Raw genomic sequence first — 17,304 nt, forward strand, 5'->3', positions numbered from 1 at the left:
TTAAGTAAGAAATAACCTGGTTAAGTAAGAAATAAGTCTTGTATTTATGTTTCCAAGCTCTGTCCTTTCAAAACCAACACACACGTACACTAATCTAATTCTCCTGTCTAATTTCCTTAGATCGCTGGTTATTGGACTTCCTTCAGTTGTATATGAAATGCAAAATGTAACAGGAAAAGTGCAACTTCCATCTTTAAACACATAATTTCTCTGTAATCTGACTGCTTGCATAAATTCTCAAGTCAAATCAGAACAAACTTTTATACGGCTTGTCTTGCAAACTCTGGTAATTATTTCAGCTTGCTCATTCCTACCCCAGCTCTATATACTATGGCACCATTCTGGCTGCATGACATTCACAACAGTCAAGAGTGTCAAATTAGCAATGATCAAATGAAGTTGCGCAAACGTAGTCTTTGACTCATTCATTCCTTGGTCCACAGCAACACAACTGGGAACACTGATGATACAACAGTTATTTATGGCTGAGTCAAACAGACTTAGTTTAGTGCTACTTTATAACAATCAACTATTTATGACCATGAAAGAAAACCATGTTCGATTTCCTCACTTGTAATAGTGTCAGTGTGACTTAACTAGACTGTGTTGTTCTGAAACTTCAATGAGCTAAGAGAAAAAAATTCATAAACTTGAAAAGAACCACTGATGCAAATTGATGTCATGGAAAATAAATCAAGATAATTACAAAGCCTACAGTCATATTAGAAATTATGAAGTTTCTAGAAACTAAAAAGATGCAATATTTTATTAACTAACAGAATAAAGTAAAATTTGCTATTTTCTCACGGCCTTCTGCTTTTTTGGGAAACATAAATTTGGGCTATTTTCTGTGGTCACTAAAACATCTCTATTACTCTGCTACGTTCATTCTCTGTCTGAATGTTAAACCAAGTTTTCTCAATTCAGACATAAATGCTTTTAGTTCTTTTTTTCTATTGACTATCATGGCCACCTTAAACTGGCATCTTTTCTACCTTCTGTGTTCATTGTCTCCATTCTATCCATCCATTTCTCTCCCTGCAACTTTTCTTTTAAAATGGAGAAATGATTCATAATTGCTAGTTGTGAATACTTTTCATGAACAGTCATAGGTAACAGTGGCTATTCAGTCCCTCTGAAGATGTTTCCCCGTCTATTCTTCCTGACATTTTCTCATGACACTCCCTGTAGAGCACACTGCGTCCTGCAGAATCTCTAGTTTGACTTCTTTCTTTCTGAAGTACAAATGATCCCCAAGACTATCCTCATCTCTCCTTCATGATCATATCTCCATGATCTGATAAATGATATGTTATGATATGATATGATACAGTGAAAAGAATTATTGTTTTGTAATAGGAAACCTCCTATCTATAAGCATGGCATATCTCTTCATTTATTTAGGTTTTCCAAGAAGGCCTGGTACAATTGTTTTTACTGCCAACATCTTTCATATTTTTTTTTGCCAGTCCTGGGCTTGAGCTCAGGGCCTAAGCACTGTCTTTGGACTTTCTCAAGGCTAGAGCTCTACCACTTGAGCTGCAGCACCACTTCCTGATTTTTTTTCTATGTATGTGGTGCCGGGAAATCGAACCCAGGTCTTCATGAATGCTAGGCAAGCACTCTACCACTAGGCCAAACTCCCAGCCCCCCTCTTTCATATATTTAATGCTTTGATTAAAATATCTTTTTGTTAATCAAAGTTTCTAACTACTTGGTTCCATGCATAAGAAAGCAATTGAGTCTGAAATCTAGCTAAATGTGGCTACATGTTCCAATTCATTCAATTATTTGCGGACACTTTTGAAACTTTTGTTTGTGTCTATACTGAGTAAAAGACCAAGAATAGTTGAGATGTTGCTGAAAAGTGAAGAGGAGGCCCTTGCTCCATTAGATGATAAGATTTATCATTAAATTATGATCATTTGAGATTGCACATAGATAAATGAATCACTGACACAAAATAGGATTTATAAACTCGTTGACACATACAGCTTCCAGCCCTTCCTTCCATATGCTTCTGTGCTTACTCCAAATATACTAGTGAAATTTCTATATCACTATTAATGTGAAGTTGAACCAACAATTCTCAGTGTAGATCATTTTTGTTCTTTTCAGTAACATTCAACCCGATTAGTCATAAACTATACAGAAATACTTTTCTCACCTGAACTTCAAGAGACACCCTCTGGCAGCTTCCTAGATCTCTGCACACTCCTTCTTAGTCATCTCTTCTTTTTTATTGTAATTAATAGAAGGGTTATAGTTATATTTGCCAGATACAAGATGCATTACTTCATACACATTGATACCCCTTCTCATGTTTATGTCCCCTCTTCTCATGTTTTTCCCCTTTTCCTCCCCCACTCTCGCTCCCCTCATCTTGTTTCCCCCCTTTCCCTTTCCTATTTCAAATAAACAAATAATCATATATACAATATACCATATAACAAGGTAAGATACTGTAAAAATATGAGAATAACCAAGGGACAACAAAAGAGATGAGAAATAACATAGTACATTAGTAACAACAATCACACATTATATAGCTCTTGTTTCCATATCCTGGAGGTCTTTTCATTTAGTCTCATCCTATATGATCTTATGTATCTAGATTTTGAGCTATTGTAATCCTCTGCTAGGAGAGTCCAAGGTTTGTACTAATGATTACAAATGAGGGAAACCATTTAGCCTATGTTCCTTTGGGTCTGGCTTACTTCACTTAATATTATTTTTTCCAAGTATGTCCATTTCCTTACAAATGGGGCAATACCATTCTTTCTGATGGAAGCATAGAATTCCATTATGTATAAATACCACGTCTTGTTGACCCAGGTCATCTACTGAGGGGCATCTGGGTTGGTTCTATATCTTTGCTATGGTAAATAGTGCTACAATGAACAACGTTGTGCTAGTGGATTTACTATGGCCTTGTTCCTGGATGATTGGGTAAATGCCAAGGAGTGGGATTGCTGAGTCCTTGTCCTTAGGGCCTGAGTACTGTCTTTGGACTTTCTCAAGGCTAGAGCTCTACCACTTGAGTCACAGAACCACTTCTGGCTTTTTTCTATGTATGGGGTACCGAGGAATCGAACCCAGGGCCTCGTGCATGCTAGGCAAGCACTCTACCACTAGGCCAAACTTCCGGCCCCTATTCTTCACTTTTCAACAGTCACTCATATTTTGCTAAGAACTTGACCTAATGTAATAGCAAAAAATAAATAAATACATTAGTGTCTTGGGGGAGGGAAATGGGTACCAAGACATGTGAAAGGGTATCAATGTATGTGAATTAATGCACCTTCTATCTGGCAAATATCATGTAACCCTTTTACTAATTACAATAAAAAAATAAAATTAAGAAAAAAAGAAAAAGAAGCAAAGAAAAATGTCTCAGTGTCAGTGGTATAAATTGATTAAAGACAGAAATAATCCTGGGATGTTACAGTATGATATTTATTAGTGACTTTGCCAAGAGCTGCATCAGGGAAGTGGTATGGAAGAAAGCCTTATGGAATGGAGTCAAGAAGAGAAAGTGAGTAAAGATGAGTATTGCAATGTGTTTTGTTGTTAGATGAAGTAAAAGGAGGAGGAGGAGGAGGAGGAGGAGGAGGAAATGGAAAAGGAGGAAGGGGAGGAGAGGATGGAGAGAAGAAGATGCAGAGTAGGAGGAGGAAGAGGAAGAGAAAAGAATAAAGGAAGAGGAGAAGAAGGAAGAAGAAAATGAGAAAGAGATTTAAGCTAAAGATACGGGGCGATTGTTAAAGATAGTTATTTGCCAAAAAAGGGAGTTTTTATGTTATATGTTATGTTATATGAGATCCTTTATTGTATGAAATATTAGCATTTTTTGTGCTGAGTCTGGCCCAGGAGTGAAACAAAATATGAAGATTAGACAGCAGAAGAATAATTTCTACAGCAAATTTTTCAATAAGTCCCGCAATCCATTCAGGTGGCTTAACTGCAGAAAGACACATAGCTAATCCAAAAGAACACAGCATGTTCAGAGAAGCAGTAGTTCTTCCAAGACAATGAGCACATGAATTTGAACCATAGAAGCATAACAACATTTCTGGGCAATCTTAGCCTGTGGAAGATTCATGGTCCTGAACTTAAAAGTGAGAGCAGTCAGAATGATTGTGGATGTTCTTTAACCACATTTAGTTGTGTAGTTCTGGCATAGGACAGGTAGAGAACTATATTTAACCTGGGCTAAAAAACAAAATGTTTAAAACAAAGTGTTTAAAAGTGTTTTATTTGATATTTTAATCAATACCAGTGGTATGTTCTTTATCTTTACCAATAGTATTCATTAACAAGCAGTCTTAGAACAATGAATTTCACTTAAGAATGAATCCAAAGGTTAATTGCTTGAGCTGCTTCTGAATATTTTTCTAAGGATTCCAGCTTCACTCATATTAGATTTCTGACAACTAATTCATATTATATGCAACCTATTTGGAGTGTAGTGTGACAAAAGAATTCATTATTCTTAAAACTTTCTATTACAATTATCTCACCTGACAAGAATATTGTTGTATTGAGGGGGGGCTACAAATAAAAAATGTTAAAACATGTTCCCTAACTGAGTAAAAGGTGGTGATCAAGTATTTTGACAAAATAATAGTGATGAGCTATTATTTTTTTCCTACTTACAATTAATGAAGACAGGAATGGTCGGTGTTCCTTTTACAGCACTTTAAAGGTCTTTATTAATGCAATAAATTGAAAGCATAAGTAAGAAACCAATTGTCATTACCTAGGGATGAAATGATCACTGACATTAAAACCATCCAGGAGAGTTACTTGGCAAATTATTAGAATTAATAACTAAATTAATTGTATTTATTAATAAATAAATAGGGACCACCTCTAAAAGAAAGCTTACTAAAACAGTCAACCTCTGGATCCATACTTAATTGAGATCTACTTTTTAAGGCTGCTTGTGAGTGAAAATGTTGCTAAGGATGTAAGATAGAAAGAAACAAGTTCAATCTGTAATGATCTATGACTTTTCATCACTCCATTTACCAGAAATGGGCACAGGGCAAAAAGTTGAGTTCATAGTACTAAAGCCCATGATATGACTAGAAAGAAATCTAGCAAGACTAGTCTACTGGAAACTCTAAGTCTCCTGGAGAACATTCTTGACATCAAATTTCAGAGCTACACTTATGAATGAAATTCTCGTATGTCATTTCTTCCCAAATACACAAATTCCATCGCATTCTCACTTCCAATAGAATTTTTGAAAAGCTGATTCCATAACAAAGATCATTTTGACAAAAATGAAGAGGAAAAAGTCAGAACAACAGTTACTAGTTTTAAACTATGATGAATAATAATAATTAATGTAGTAAATTGTGTACATTAATGCAAGAAAAAATAATAATATGCCAAAATTTTTCTTGAATTTTCATTATGATGATAGAATTTTTTCATATATTTTTATTGTAATTAATAGAAGGGTTACATTATATTTGCCAGATAGAAGGTACATTAATTCACGTACATTGATACCCTTTCTCATGTCTTGGTCCCTATTTCCCTCCCCCCACCTCCACCCCTCATCTTGTTTTCCCCCCTTCCCTATCCAATTTCAAATAACCAAATACAAATATATCCAATATATCAGATAACAAAGTAAGATACTGTAACAATATCAGATAATCAAGGGATAGCAAAAGAGATGAGAGATAACAGTACATTAAAGACAATAATATGATGATAGAATTTTAAACCAGTAAGGAAATGCAGACTGTTCATCAAATAAAGCCAGGAATGTCTGTTGTTTATTTGGGCACAAAAGGAATGAGATTAGATTTGAATAGTCACACGTGAAAATAATCCTTAGACAATAAGAACTAAATAATAGGAATCACAATATAATTGCTTTTTTTATTTTAAAGTATGTTTATTTTATGATACAGTTTCCATCAAGCAATTGAATCAAAATTCAATCTCTGAAACTGATATACATCCTTTATAATTACATCTAATTATCTGAAAATAGTCACTGAACTAAGTCAGCTAGTGAATAAAACAAGTAACTATAAACTTTAAACCTTAGAGGCAGGGTCATGAAGGCAGTTCAGTCTTATTGCCCTCATGTTTTAGTCTTGACTCACATTTGTTTCCATCACATAGACATCCATAATTTTAAGTTAGCTTAGATAGCAGAGCCTAACAGCATAAAGCCATACTGTCTTAAAGGATATTCAGTTTCATACAAAGACCTTTAAGAAGAAAGATCAGGACTCTTGATCAGAAGCATTCTGGGCTAGCATTACTTTGGTGCAGCAAAGGTCTGGAAGGAAGTTCCTTTGCCCACTGAAGACAGGATCAATAACGACTTTGCCAATAAATGACTTTGTCATCAATGACTCCATGGGATCAATTATGAAGAGACCTCTGAGAACACGACCAGCGCCTCCCAACAGCACACCATAGTCCCCAAATGGGTTTGGTTAAATCGCCAAGAGTGCGGTATTCACGTAGCTCAAGACTCCATTCTTCCTTGATCTGTTGATCCAGGCAAGATGGCCAAAGTGGGAGTCCGGTGAAACTGCCATGACCTCACAGTTCACGTCGTGAAACTTCATGGCTTTGGCACTGAAAGAAACCATTTCTGTAGGACACACAAAAGTGAAATCCAAAGTACAGAAAAAAAAGCACCGAGTCTTTTCCCTGAAAGTCATCAAGGCAGAGCTCTTTGAACTTTCTGAGAACAACAGCTGTTGCATGCTCAGCTGCAGCAGGAGCAGAAGAAGAGCAACTAGTGCAAGGGCGAATTGTGCTTGAGTAGAGGCAGACCAAAGCATGTTTATTAAGCACATTCTTCTAGAAGCAACACACCTAAGGGCTGGCCGCAGAGGCAGAAATGCCCTGAGAGATGGCGCTTACATGTCTGGCAACAAAGGCCCAGAGCAAACATTCAACAGCAGCTACCATCTTTAAGAGCATGCGGGAGCCAATATAACCGCTTATAAATTACAAAAGGCACAACACATTTGTTTCTGCAGTAGAAATGGTCTTGCAGGGTACTGAAACCAAAATCCTAAGGGAAAGAACCGAGACCTTCGATATTCATTATCTCTTTGTAGCAGAAATGATTAGCAAAGTCAAAAATACATAGAGGAACTGGTGCTAAATGAATGTAGCAAATCCCATTCATAAATAAGATCATTTAAAACCAGACAGCAGTGAAAAAAAAGGTACACTAAAGGAATAGCAAAACTGAGCAGAAATAGAATAAACAATTCACAGGAGGAGAAGCACTGATAATCAATTATGAGAAGATAAGTAACTAGAATTAGTAGGTAGTTCTCAAGTAGATATGACAACTTAGTTTGATGGTGCATGCAGGAACGAGAGTAAGGAGCCTGGTATTTTGCAAGTGCTGTTGATTAAGAAGACATCATTGGACAACTGGGGGAAGTGAGTTGACAAGTTGGTGTTATCCACCGAAGTGTTCATCTCCTCTTCCCTGTAATCTAGCAATCATATTTTAGTACCTACTGTAGAGGAGTGCTTAACCATCAGAGATATACATGACCACATAATAAGAAGGGAAGAGAAAAGCAGACTAAACACTCTTCTTAACAAAAATGAGTAAATTCACTACAGGTACATTACAGTCATTTCCAAGGGCAGTGTGTGTCCTTCTCTCCAAAGTCTATTATAGAACAAAACTTGAACACCTAAATGGAACTTTCAGTGTTGATTTCATATACATTTAAACAACAAAAAGTATAGTATAAATTCTAGATAGGCATGCATTGGAGTGTTCAGGTTTACCAAAAGATCTGGAAGACTACACACAAGGAGTTATATAGGTGAAGATCTGAAGATTAGAATGGAAACTGCAGCCATATCTATAATATTTCACACTTTTACAGGGGCTAAATATACATGCACAAATTTAATTTTATCAAGCAATACTGTTAAAATTAGGTGTTACACGTGCAATCATTGAGAACACACCTGTTGTTTTATCTTTTTTTTCCTGACAGAATTAAATATTTTATGTCTTTTCAAAAGCATAAGAAGGAGATGGGGAGAGGGAACTGGGGACAAAAACATGAGAAGGGGTTTCAATGAGTGAGAAGTAATGCACCTACTATCTGGCAAATATAACAATAACCTCACTATACATTACAATAAAAAAGCATAAGAAATGTTATGAAAGGAGCCTGTGTTTCAGGAAACTTAAGTAGGCGAGCACAGATGAATGGCATATAAGAACATATTGTTGAGTTTACATCTGCTTATTTAGGTTGAATTTTAAAAGATATTGGAGACAATATCAAATCAATATAGTTACGTACATAGGAAGGGTATGGTGAGTGTTTGGGAACTCAAGGTGTTATAAGCTTATGTTAATGGCCTAACAGAAAATGCACATGGCCAGGAGTTTGGCCTACTGGTAGAGTGCCTGCCTAGCATGCACAAAAACCAGGGTTTGATTTCTCGGTACCACATACATAGAAAAAAGACACATGATTGTATTTGAGATAGTACTTTTTATGCACAAGTAATGAAACTACTTGAGTATAAAGATTTTCATACTCTGGCTTAAAGGGAAGGCATTTATATCTTACAGCTTTGATCTTTTTTGTTTGCTTGCTTAGCTTTTCACAGAGCTACAGATTGAATCCAGAGTATCAAGCATGCTAAGCAAGTGCTCTCTCACAATGCTATTTTCTTAGCCATAAACAACTGACTTTATAAAAGGCACCTCAAAATATAGTTTAGTGGATCACTAGCAAAAATGTCAGGATTGGCAAATTCCAAAGACTCAAACTCAAAAGGTATTCATGCTAAACATTTTTCAGTGGTTTCAATGTTTACACCAAGGGGCAGAAATCAAATGGATCTATACATCTTCTTATTTGTTGATGCTAAAGTTTGCTAAACTTTAGGAAATAAACACAGTTTATATTAAAATAAAAATCCTTAAATAATGAGAAGTAATACAGACTTGATTAGGTACTCAAAACATTACAATATACTTGCTCTTTGCGAATGGGGGGGGGGGCAGTCCTGGAGCTTTAATTCAGGGCCTGGGCACTGTCCTTAAGCTTTCTCAAGACTTGTGCTCTACCACTTGAGCCACAGTGCCACTTCCATGATGTGGTAAGGAGGTATGGAACCCAAGGCTTCCTGCATGCTAGGTAAGTACTCTACCACTTTGCCATGCTCCTAGTCTGTGTCCACATACTTATAATCCTGGCTACTCAGGAGGCTGAGATCTGAAGTTCAAAAGTAGACCAAGCAGGAAAATCTATGAAACTTTCATTTCTAATTACCATGGGAAAATGCTGGAAGTGTAGAAGTGGCTCAAGTGGGCAAGTACTAGCCTTAACTAAAAAGCTCAGGAACCATACACAGGCTCAGAGTTTAAACCTTAAGTCTGGAACACACACACACACACACACACACACACACACACACACACACACACACACACACACAAAACAGACATTATACTTGGAAATTAAGGGTATGCGATCCCAAGGAATAATTAGGAGTTCGCAGGAGTAGCATAAGGAAGGTGGGGGAAAGTTTTGAAAAATAAAAGAAATTGTTCTGGAAGGAAAATAAAAACTTTTTAGCATGAATGTCTAATGGAACAAATGTGTAAGAAAGAATGCAGCAGCAACCAAGGCAGAATTCTTGTTATTAAGGAAAATAAATTGAGAAAGTGACCTCTAGTGGGCTCTTAGCTTCACTCATGAAGTTGGTTCTTTTCATTTGGGGGCTTGGTAGGGGGTGATTTCTTCCTTTAAATATGAGTCACTGAAGACACAGAATGTGGATAACATATTGCGACACACATGTGTTTATTTTTATTGATTTCAATTAAAAAATCAATATTTCTGAGGGGTTTCATATATTTCCCCAATACAATAATATGTTTTAAATAAGGTAAACTTTTAAAAAGCACCTTTTTGGTGCTTATTGGTCAAAAAATGCATGTTTATTCAGCCTGTGATAGATACAGTTTAGATGCATGCACCCTCCATCTCAGCAGACCAGATATTTTACCTCCCACATAGCAGGTCCCCAGCATACCACCCCAAGATTGACACAGATCACACCCCCCATTCTAAAGTAAGTCCAATCTCCTGACACAGCCCAGATCGGCTGCTGAACAAGGCCATCCATCAGCACCAATTGCGTTCTGACTTCAGGAACATGAAGAACATTCACTTGAAAAGCTCACATGTTGATTTATGGTGATGTAATGAAAGAGGAAAAGTCAAAGAAATCCTCCCCATGGAAGAGATGTGATCTTCTCCAACAGGAATATGTGTGTATACATATGTACCCATACACACGTCCCGAGGGGACGTCTCCGAGGGGAAAAAGACAAAATTCAAACAAAATAAGAAATTTAGGGGCAGAGAGAATAAAACTGAATGGTAGAGGTTTTGTCTAGCACCCTCAGCACAGGACAAAAAGAGAGAGGAGGAGGAGGAGGAAGAAGAAGAGGGGGGAAAAGGAGAGGGGAGAAAGGAGGGGAGAGCAAGATAGGACAAGGGAAAAGGGGAAGGGAAGAAAGGGAAGGAAAGAAGAGGGGGGAAGAAGGGAGGGGAAGCAAGGGAAGATAGAAATCAGAAACTTACTGATTCCCATACTGAGGTTATAGACATGTATCATGAAACCTGGCTCAGTTTACTGGTTAACTGTCCACTCAGTAATTATCTTCAGGTTAGGAAATTTTTAGAAGCTGACTCCAGGCATTCCCTAGTATGTACAGACAGTAGTTCATTTTAAGAATAGGCATTTTTAAAATTATTATTTACAGCTAGTACCAAGGTTTAAACTCAATGCCTCATATTTGTCCTATTCCACTTGGGCACCACAACCAGGCAGGAAGTTAGAATATGTTTAGAAGCTACAGTATTTAGAAGTATTAGCAAGTATTTCCCTGCTAATACAAAGTCATTTTATAAGACCAGTATGGCTTCAGTAACTATGAAACCTTTGCTAGTTCAGCCTTACTTTACTCATTGGGATTTGTAGAGAGAATATGATATAGAATAATATATAATCATAACATTATTTTGTCTATTTTTCATGTTTACTTTAAAACTTCATTCAGGCTAAGACTGAATTAAACAATTCTCCTAAACCTCTAGAGGTTAATTGGAGATATGAGTCTCTGGTCCTTTTATGCCTGGGCTGGCTTTGAACCTTGATCCTCAGATCTCAGCCTCCTGAGTAGCTAGGATTATAGGCATGAGCCACCATGCCAGGCTGTTGCTGTTTTTTTTTTTTTACATGAGTATTCTAGACCAAGAGTCTCTATTATTATAGAGACCATTATTATAAATATCTACTTTGGTTCGGATTCTTCTAGCACTTAGGTAATTTAGAAGGAGAAAGTCTAGAGAAATATTTTAGGAATTGGCTGGTTACTTTCCAAAGTCAGATATGTGTGTGTATATGTGTGTGCATGTGTGTGTATACATATCAGAAAGTATTTTATATAGAATCATTTTAGTGCTTTTGCAGGATAATAAGGTAATAAATTTCATGCTTTAATTTTTCTTAGAATACAGACTCCTTAGTGACCATTTGACAGCCTGTCTCACCAGTATATACAAATGTTCAGAAAGCATCTTAGAGTCTGAAGTAGCTTATCAGCACCTCCCACACAGCTCACTCCCTAGCTGGAGTGAGCAAACAGGTCTGGCCTGTGCCCTAAAGGCCAGCATTCCTGGGCTCCTCCAGACCACCAGGGGAGGGAGCTGAGAGGGGGTGCTGAGCTTCTCAAGCAGTCTGGGGGAAGTGGGAATGGATTGTTACTAAGATGTTTAGGGAAGATAAGAAATCGACTCTGAGGAGTGGAAGCTTCTGAGTTTGGACTGGACTTTGTGTGCATTTCCTGTCTTCCAGTCTCAGGAAAGGAGGTGAAGGGAAACAGTCTATATCCTTGGACATATTTTTCCACTGTTTCCCATCATCCTCTGCCATGTTAAGAAAGGTCACAGGAAATCTCTTCTCCACTTCCAAATGGAGGAAATATGTTTATGCCACTGAAGCCACAAGGAATAGAAAATTCACCTATAAGAGAGGAATTAGGAAACGAATCGATTTTTATCTAAGTACTTTCAATGGGATTGTGACTTCCATTGTTTATCTGCAGACTTTACTACACCTCTACATGTTTTTCAATATTCCAGGTAACAGAAGAGAAAATGGAGATTCCAAAAGTCGAGATGACTAGATTACAATAGCCCCTGAGTGGTCCTGCAAGATCCTTCTGACTTCTTTGCCTTCTTCCACTGCACCTTTCAACAGCCTAGACAGGGGAAGGAAGGGCAATGGTCAATCTTTAAGTTACCAGGGATCTCAGCATCTGGAATTTTTTATTTGCTGCAAAATTCCCAACTCTGACTTATGTCCTGTCTCCCCAATGTGCTAATAAAGAAAAGTAAAAGGAAACACAAAGTGAACTAAAACACTTAGGAATTGTGGGTTTTCTCTTGTTTTCTGACAGCTAAATGCATTCATTTGAGTACACAAAGGTATTATTGTTATCAGGTATAATTCTCTAGTGAATTCTCTACCTCTAAAATGGATATGGAATGCATCAAGGTAGCTTGTGTCACTTGTCAATTAGTGTACTTTTTAGACTGAAGCATCAAGAGGACAAAGCATTGTTAGGCTTTGAAATACTAAAAAAAAAAAAAAAAGAAATAAAGACTTGGAACCTCTGGGGCATTTGTTTGACTCTTAGAACACTAGAATAATCCAGGCTGCTTGCCAAAAATGAATGTTTTGTGGAATATAAATAAGCTTCTTATCATTCATATGTATAATTGCATTCAATAGAACTGAGAGTTATTACCCAAATAGAAAGCCATTAGCCGTATAGCAATGTTTCTCAAGACAATTTTCCAGCAGAACATTCTCCAAATTCTGTGTATGAACAGCATTTTCCAACTAGTACATTAGGCTACCACATTTTCCTATTAAGGACCATAAAAAATGTGTGGAATTTAACATGTACAATGTCAGAACTCCCTGCTCATTTTTTATGATAAGACTTTTACCTTTCTAAGTGCAGTCTCCCTGGAATGTGTAGCAAATGAGCAGGCATTTGGGGTAATAGATTTCTTTTTTATTATTAAACAAGAATTTGATTAATTATCTCGAATAATTTGTAGACTATAAAGAATACAGTTGAAAGAGTAAGTAATATAATAAAATACCCTTCCATGGGTCTGCACTTAAGATGTTGTTTTTAAAATAGATTGTTTTAATTGCAGGTTACTTGGTAAAATTTTGCTCTAACACTGGGTTTTTTACCTAGTGGTACTCTACCACAACACAGGGAAGTGCCCATCTTAAGGTGAATAATCATGTGAAGAACAATAATAATAATCAGTTGACATGTATCTATTCAGCCAACAGAAACATTAAAATATGTTGAAATTCAATCATATATCCATCTGAGTGATTTTTCTTTCAAACACGTAGAAGTTGTTTCCCTACTGACACATGTCATGACCTTTTAATTTGTCCTTGTCATATCTGACTGTTGATCTCAGGCCTGCAATGTCCCCCTCCCTTACTGTGTTGCTGAAGTTACCTGCCTAATTTAGAGATTAGAAGATTCATAATAGACTGGTGACATTGGTGAATGTGAGATTGAATAGAGTACTTTACATGTTAAACTGATATGCTTCCTTCTGAAACTAGGTGATTCTGGCTACTCAATTATTAGTAAAAATAAAAATAGTAGAAGAAAAACAATTAGATCTTAAGAAGGAAGGATATTTTGGGTCTCTTACTTGGGACTCAAACTTTTCTGCTATCTTATTGTTTATATAAAAGAGAAGGTAAAAATGACAAAATGTTCTGCACCTAAGAATTATTTCAGAAAAGAACACACAAAAGTAATATTCAGAAAGAAAGAAAAATGAGATTCAATTTTCTTTTTTTTTTCAGCTCTCCAATTTTCCCAGGCTTTATTCAGAGCAATGTAAGTAACCATTTTTCTTTCTCTCTTTTTTTTTAGTTGTTGTTGTGAAAAAAAGAATAAAAAGGAGAAACAAAGGCAGTGACCAGAAAAGTTGTGACACCAGTGTATTCTGTGTCTTCTATGCATTCACACAATGTGTGTTTTCTCATAAGTTATTTTCCCAATTATAGCCAAATAGTGATTTATAGTATTTCATAATATCCAGAATTTAGTATACTTCGTAATTTCTTTTAGGTTTCTTGACATTTTCACATGAAACCCATCTTATTTGAAAAGATTTTTAGTGATACTTTTATCTCTATGCTGAAGGAAATTTAACCCAACAATTTAATCCGAACCAATTTGATGACTTAAGCTCCTCTGTGTGACATCACCTGAAATAAAACCCTTCCAGAGGACATCCACATAGTATGGAAGTGATTAAAGGCTGCAACATTCTCAAGACATACCAAGGGCTACTAGAAGAACTATTACATGTCTCCTTTCCTTTCCTGGCCTATGGTGAAGAGAGCTTTTTGGAGTCACTTAGTAATTAGTATCATCCTCCAACACTGCTAAAGGTCAGCAGCATGAAGTCACTTAATAGCAACTTCCTTAAAGTTCAGGACAGGAAACAATAAAGGATGCTATATCCAAACAGAAGTTGTAAGGATCACTTGGTGGGATAAAAAAAATAATTGCTGGAGTTAAAATTAGCCAGGTCACCTTACGCTTGTAGGAGAAAAAAAAACCCTCTGGGAACTTGGCAACCAAATAAATAGATAGAAAGGAAGTTCCTTCCCATGAATAAGCTCCTTTAGTTCTGTGCTGAAACCTTATTCCAAGGACAACATTTACTGACTCACCAGCACTCATTCTTAAACCCAACTGGGACAATCCACTAATTATTAAAACAACTTTACCTTAAACACATAAGTATACTGTAAGTGTGTAATCTCATTTTACTTAAAAGTCATATAGTTAAACTTCATGTTTTTAGATTAGGAAATTGGTTCAAATTAAATCTACTCTACATACATTGTACATATACTATGCTGCTGATAATTTCTAATCATTTTAGCTTAGATATTTGAGAAAGACAATGTCCAAGATCATCACATAGCATATGGCAGTAGTATAAACCTCTAGGGAGTTGTAAGATCATTAAAATATATAACTTAAAAGTAATGTCTTGATGAACTATGGAAGACATTCTTAAGTAGTAAGGCGTACTTTTTTAATAGCTAAAACTCACTTAGCTACATTTGTTGTAGTTAGAGCTTAGTTACAAAAAAAAGAAAAAATTGATTCTTCCTACTTTCCACTAGGTGGCAATATATCTTTTTCTTTACAATCTAAATGTTTTTCCTAAGTATGGAAAAAGATGAAAATATTTATTTGAGTAATTTTTTCATTGAGTAAGCCCTATGGAAAATGTTAACATTAGAGAAAGATTGACAATGAGACATGGAAAATTAGAGATATATTCAGCCTCAATTCTAAAATAATAAAGTGTATTTCACATATGACCATAATTACAATTCACATTAAATCTTCTAGGACTACACTGAAAATTTGGTAGTGATTTATTATTTTAATTGATATTATTTATTGTTGGTTCAAAAGACACTGAAAATTTTCTTAAACCTGCTCTTTCATAATCCTATTACTTAACATATCATCCTTGAGCATAGTACATAGTATTTTTTTTCTTTTTTTTGCCTGTCCTGGAGTGAACTCAGGGTCTGAGCTCTATCCTTGGGCTTTCTCAAGACTAGCGATGTAGCACTTGAGTCACAGCACCACTTCCACCTTTTTCTGTGGTACCGAGGAATTGAACCCAGGTCTTCATGCATGGTAGACAAGCACTCTACCACTAGGCCAAACTCCCAGTCCTGTGCATAGTATGCTTAAATGCTTTAGTTATTCCTAAACTTTATTTTCAATCATGACTCTAAGAGGGGAAATACTATTAGATCCTATTCTTCAACCACTTACTAATAAGTGGTTTCTTTTTGTTTTAAGTTTACTTGTGTTTGTACTTAAAATGTTTCTGAACTAATATGGCAAGGAATATGTCTTTTGTTTAATTCAGGTAGGGTTGTTTTTTTTTTTTTGCCAGTCCTGGGGCTTGAACCCAGGGCCTGAGCATGGTCCTTGGGCTTTCTCAAGGCTAGAACCCTACCACTTGAGCCACAGACATCACTTCCAGCTTTTTCTGTGTATATGTGGTATTAAGGAATCGAATCCAGGTCTCTGTGAATGTTAGGAAAGCACTCTACCACTAGGCCAAACTCCTGGCCTCAGGTAGGTTTTTGATAAACTCTTCATCTTGGGCATGAATTTGCTAGAATGACCATACCCAGAGACCACAAGTTCAATGATTTAAACAACAGAAGCTGGTCTTCTCACTATTCTGGAGATGAGAAGTTTGATTCCAAGGTACTGGCAAGCTTTTTTTCTCTTCTTGACTTCTATATGAAGGTCATTTTTTCTCACTGTATCTCCACATAGTCACCTTCTGCTGCATTGTCTCCTAATCCACCTTTGTTAGAAGAACATCAGTCATATTAAATAAAGGCACACCAGTGGAACTGTGGCTCAAGGGATAGGGTATTAACCTTGTGATAAAGAGTTCAGGGACAGCAAACAGGCCTGGAGTTTGAGCCCTACAACCACCACCAACAACAACAAAATAGAAGAACATTTTTTTGGCTAGGACAGTAGCCTAGTGGTAGAATGCTTGCTGAGTATGCACGAAGCCCTGGGTTCGATTCCTCAGTAACACATACACAGAAAAAGCTGAAAGTGGTGCTATGGCTCCAGTGGTAGAGCTCTATCCTTGAGAAAGCTCAGGAACAGTATTCAGGCCTTTAGCTCAAGCCCCACGACTGGCAAAAAAAAAAAAAAAAAGATATAATGATACACTATGGGGATCTCACTTTTTTGCCTTAATCACACCATAAAAAGCTCTATCAAATTAAAATCCAACAATGTAAGAGGGGAAGGGAATACATTTCAGCCTTAACAGTTAAAAAACATACAACATACTCCATATTACTATCTTTATTATTATTTAAAGAACTGGGGGTTGAATTCAAAAGGAACGCTTGCTAGGCAAGCATTTGCTAGGCAAGAGCTCTACACTAGAGCTACACTTCCAGCCTTATAAATTGAGGTATTATAATACAGACCCAAAAACCTAGACTGGAAATTGGATTTCAAAAATTTAAGAATGTTGTAAAGATCATCTAATCCATTGATTTCTCAACCTTTGGAGCAGAAAACACACAGAGACACACATACACACCCCCCCACACACAACTTTA

The 17,304-nt window shown here is 36.5% G+C and overlaps 1 pseudogene; it reads right to left on the minus strand.

Annotated features, from left to right (window-relative positions):
- Nucleotides 1–6,251: 6,251 nt before the first annotated feature.
- On the minus strand, nt 6,252–6,951 carry LOC150055542 (thioredoxin-dependent peroxide reductase, mitochondrial pseudogene; annotated as a pseudogene).
- Between the last annotated feature and the right edge of the window lie 10,353 nt (nt 6,952–17,304).

Source organism: Megascapheus bottae, chromosome 13 (genome assembly GCF_031878675.1).
Source record: "Megascapheus bottae isolate mThoBot1 chromosome 13, mThoBot2.hap1, whole genome shotgun sequence".
Classification (NCBI taxonomy): domain Eukaryota; kingdom Metazoa; phylum Chordata; class Mammalia; order Rodentia; family Geomyidae; genus Megascapheus; species Megascapheus bottae.